The sequence below is a fragment of the Procambarus clarkii genome, chromosome 53 (assembly GCF_040958095.1).
Source record: "Procambarus clarkii isolate CNS0578487 chromosome 53, FALCON_Pclarkii_2.0, whole genome shotgun sequence".
NCBI classification, from domain to species: Eukaryota; Metazoa; Arthropoda; class Malacostraca; order Decapoda; family Cambaridae; genus Procambarus; species Procambarus clarkii.
The window spans coordinates 24,499,533-24,505,532 of NC_091202.1; positions in this window are offsets into that span (position 1 = coordinate 24,499,533).

A 6,000-nucleotide genomic window follows, 5' to 3' on the forward strand; every position below is an offset into this window, starting at 1 on the left:
ACATTTTCTTGAGAAATGTGAGCACTTGTTTCATACACTATTCAATCGCAACTTACGGTATTGGATAATTTTAATATTCATGATTGATGACATCACTTCATTGTTACATTCCACAATAGCAATCATCTTTTATATTCATAGTCAACGCAATAAATATAAGTAAATTGGTGATCTATATACATACATACATGTTGGGTCCCGTAGCATAGTTGGCTTCGCTCTCGATTCACAATCGGGGATCACGGATTCGATTACTGGGCGGGACAGAAATAGTTGGGCACATTTCTTTTATACCTAATGCCTCTGTTCACCTACCAGTAAATAGGTACCTAGAGTTAGGCAACTGTTGTGGGACTACATTCTGGGGGAGGTCAGTAGTTCGACCTTCAGGGACCTCGATACAAGTTTAAAGTGTTAGTATTTATGTATATATATATATATATATATATATATATATATATATATATATATATATATATATATATATATATATATATATATATATATATATATATATATATATATATATATATATGTCGTACCTAGTAGCCAGAACGTACTTCTCAGCCTACTATGCAAGGCCTGATTTGCCTAATAAGCCAAGTTTTCCAGAATTAATACATTTTCTCTAATTTTTTTCTTATGAAATGATAAAGCTACCCATTTTATTATGTATGAGGTCAATTTTTTTTTATTGGAGTTAAAATTAACGTAGATATATGACCGAACCTAACCAACCCTACCTAACCTAACCTAACCTATCTTTATAGGTTAGGTTAGGTTAGGTAGCAGAAAAAGTTAGGTTAGGTTAGATTAGGTAGGTTAGGTAGTCGAGAAAACATTAATTCATGAAAACTTGGCTTATTAGGCAAATCGGGCCTTGCATAGTAGGCTGAGAAGTGCGTTCTGGCTACTAGGTACGACATATATATATATATATATATATATATATATATATATATATATATATATATATATATATATATATATATATATATATATGTCGTACCTAGTAGCCAGAATGCACTTCTCGGCCTACTATGCAAGGCCCGATTTGCCTAATAAGCCAAGTTTTTCTGAATTATTATATTTTCTCTATTTTTTTCTTATGAAATGATAAAGCTACCCATTTCATTATGTATGAGGTCAATTTTTTTTTATTGGAGTTAAAATTAACGTAAATATATGACTGAACCTAACCAACCCTACCTAACCTAACCTAACCTATCTCTATAGGTTAGGTTAGGTTAGGTAGCCGAAAAAGTTAGGTTAGGTTAGGTTAGGTAGGTTTGGTAGTCGAAAAACAATTAATTCATGAAAACTTGGATTATTAGGCAAATTGGGCCATGCATACTAGGCTGAGAAGTGCGTTCTGGCTACTAGGTACGACATATATATATATATATATATATATATATATATATATATATATATATATATATATATATACATATATATACATATATACATATATATACGACATATATATATGTCGTACCTAGTAGCCAGAACGCACTTCTCGGCCTACTATGCAAGGCCCTGTAACACGGGTTGGGTGTTTCTCTACCTATCTACCTTCTACTCCCTCTAACCGTATTCTTACTTTTTTTTATTCTCTACCAAGGGACTCCAAAACTTTTACCAAAGCCAACTCCACGCCACGTGGTCCTAAGACGATTGACCGACTTTTTTATTAGGCCTGCAGTTGTGAATGGCTTTATTATCAGCCAAGTTGTAGCATACAACATAGCATATATATGTATATGGCATACATATATATATATATATATATATATATATATATATATATATATATATGTCGTACCTAGTAGCCAGAACTCACTTCTCAGCCTACTATTCAAGGCCCGATTTGCCTAATAAGCCAAGTTTTCCTGAATTAATATATTTACTATAATTTTTTTCTTATGAAATGATAAAGCAACCCTTTTCTCTATGTATGAGGTCAATTTTTTTTTATTGGAGTTAAAATTAACGTAGATATATGACCGAACCTAACCAACCCTACCTAACCTAACCTAACCTATATTTATAGGTAAGGTTAGGTTAGGTAGCCAAAAAAAGCTAGGTTAGGTTAGGTTAGGTAGGTTAGGTAGACGAAAAAACATTAATTCATGAAAACTTGGCTTATTAGGCAAATCGGGCCTTGAATAGTAGGCTGAGAAGTGCGTTCTGGCTATTATAGGTACGACATATATATATATATATATATATATATATATATATATATATATATGTCGTACCTAGTAGCCAGAACTCACTTCTATGCCTACTATGCAAGGCCCAATTTGCCTAATAAGCCAAGTTTTCATAAATTATTTGTTTTTCGACTACCTAACCTACCTAACCTAACCTAACCTAACTTTTTCGGCTACCTAACCTAACCTAACCTATAAAGATGGGTTAGGTTAGGTTAGGTAGGGTTGGTTAGGTTCGGTCATATATCTACGTTAATTTTAACTCTAATAAAAAAAAATTACCTCATACATAATGAAATGGGTAGCTTTATCATTTCATAAGAAAAAAATTAGAGAAAATATATTAATTCAGGAAAACTTGGCTTATTAGGCAAATCGGGCCTTGCATAGTAGGCTGAGAAGTGCGTTCTGGCTACTAGGTACGACATATATATATATATATATATATATATATATATATATATATATATATATATATATATATATATATATATATATATATATATATGTTATATATATATATGTTATATATATATATATATATATATATATATATATATATATATATATGTCGTACCTAGTAGCCAGAACGCACCTCTCAGCCTACTATGCAAGGCCCGATTTGCCTAATAAGCCAAGTTTTCCTGAATTAATATATTTTCTCTAATTTTTTTCTTATGAAATGATAAAGCTGCCCATTTCATTATGTATGAGGTTAATTTTTTTTTATTGGGGTTAAAATTAACGTAGATATATGACCAAACCTAACCAACCCTACCTAACCTAACCTAACCTATCTTTATAGGTTAGGTTAGGTTAGGTAGCCGAAAAAGTTAGGTTAGGTTAGGTTAGGTAGGTTAGGTAGTCGAAAAAACATTAATTCATGAAAACTTGGCTTATTACGCAAATCGGGCCTTGCATAGTAGGCTGAGAAGTGTGTTCTGGCTACTAGGTACGACATATATATATATATATATATATATATATATATATATATATATATATATATATATATATGTTATGTTACAACATAACAGGCCAATTACACTGGATTAATCTTTGTGTTTAGATAGGAGATGCCTCGTATGGGCCAATAAGCCTTCTGCAGCCCCTATGTTTATCCCTTATGTATCCCCCCATGTTTTCACCTTCATTGTATTATCACCTGACCTAATGCGGGTATAAAATCAACTAATATATATATATATATATATATATATATATATATATATATATATATATATATATATATATATATATATAAAGTTTAAAATTCACTTAAAAATGTAAATTTTAAGTTAAAAAATTTTAACCAAAAAACTTGATATTTTTCATATTTGGAACCATTCCATAATCCCAAGCATAAATGATTATATTTCTATCACTTGCTCTTAAGATTGTTTCATTTAATAGAGGTTGGGCATAATTGTTCTCTGCTGCTAATAGAACTGACTGACTTAGCTATAGGAAAATGTAAAATTAATTGGTTTATCCATTACAGTATTTTGCAGTTTATTTCATGATCCTGTGCTTAATACTTGCATAAATAGTAGATTACAAAATGCATTTTTATATCATTAGTATTGAATAATAATAATGCAAATAATTGACTTATAAATGATGTACAATTAATTGGTAGGTGATATTATATTATTAATATTTTTTCATTCTTGCAAAGCCTTAACAAAGTCATTAACATGTTAATATAAACTTGATCACCTTCCACTTATTTTCTCATGTGCTACCTACATGTACAAAACCTTATTCCTAAATGCATATTTTGTTCTGAAACTTGTCCTTTATATGTTGTGTATCACCATCTCTGGAGAGTTTTATCTGATTGATGTATAAATTACTTTTAATTTTACAGAATATTATTGTTATACTGAATTTATTATTATATAAATAACTTAATTTTACAGAATCATCTATCAACGCACATCCACAAGTTGAGGAGGAGGATGTGACCTTCCAGATGTCTGAAGTACTGAAACAGGCACCAAACAGGCCTGGTGGATCTAGGTACAAGGTAAAATAATTTAATTTTTTTTTTTTTTTTTTACTAATTGTCCGATATATATATATATATATATATATGTATATATATATATATATATATATGTATATATATATATATATATATATATATATATATATATATATATATATATATATATATATATATATATATATATATATAATGTGTCGTACCTAGTAGCCAGAACGCACATCTCAGCCTACTATGCAAGGCCCGATTTGCCTAATAAGCCAAGTTTTCTTGAATTAATGTTTTTTCGACTACCTAACCTAACATTTTCAGCTACCTAACCTAACCTATAAAGATAGGTTAGGTTCGGTCATATATCTCTATTAATTTTAACTCCAATAAAAAAAGAATTGACCTCATACATAATGAAATGGATAGCTTTATCATTTCATAAGAAAAAAAATAGAGAAAATATATTAATTCATGAAAACTTGGCTTATTAGGCAAATCGGGCCTTGCATAGTAGGCTGAAAAGTGCGTTCTGGCGACTAGGTACGACATATATATATATATATATATATATATATATATATATATATATATATATATATATATATATATATATATATAATATATAATATGTATGTGTGTGTGTGTGTGTGTAATTACCTAAGTGTAGTTAAAGGATGAGACCGTCTTCCCAGCACTCTTTGTCATATAACGCTTTGAAACTACTGACAGTCTTGGCCTCCACCACCTTCTCACCTAACTTGTTCCAACCGTCTACCACTCTATTTGCGAAAGTGAATTTTCTTATATTTCTTTAGCATCTGTGTTAAGCTAGTTTCAATCTATGACCTCCTGTTCTTGAAGTTCCAGGTCTCAGGAAATCTTCCCTGTCGATTTTATCAATTCCTGTTACTATTTTGTATGTAGTGATCATATCACCTCTTCTGTCTTTTAGTTTTGGCATATTTAATGCCTCTAACGTCTCCTCGTAGCTCTTGCCCTTCAGTTCTGGGAGCCACTTAGTAGCATGTCTTTGCACCTTTTCCAGTTTGTTGATGTGCTTCTTAAGATATGGGCCAACTTCTGTTGTTGGGCACCACACAACAGCTGCATATTCTAGCTTTGGCGTAACAAAAGTCATGAACAATTTCTTTAGTATATCACCATCCATGTATTTAAACGCAATTCTAAAGTTAGAAAGCGTAGCATAGGCTCCTCGCACAATATTCTTTATGTGGTCCTCAGGTGATAGTTTTCTATCTAGAACCACCCCTAGATCTCTTTCTTTATCAGAATTCTTTAAAGATTTCTCACATAATGTATAGGTTGTGTGGGGTCTATGTTCTCCTGTTCCACATTCCATAACATGGCATTTATTAACATTAAATTCCATTTGCCAAGTGGTGCTCCATATACTTATTTTATCCAGGTTTTCTTGAAGGGCATGACAATCATCTAAATTTCTTATCCTTCCTATTATCTTAGCATCATCAGCAAACATGTTCATGTAATTCTGTATACCAACTGGTAGATCATTTATGTAGACAATAAACATCACTGGTGCAAGAACTGAACCCTGTGGTACTCCACTTGTGACATTTCTCCAGTCCGATACATTGCCTCTGATTACTGCCCTCATTTTTCTATGTCAGAAAATTTTTCATCCATATTAGAAGCTTACCTGTCACCCCTCCAATATTTTCCAGTTTCCAGAACAACCTCTCTATGTGGAACTGTCGAATGCCTTTTTTAGGTCCAAATAGATGCAGTCAACCCAACCATCTCTTT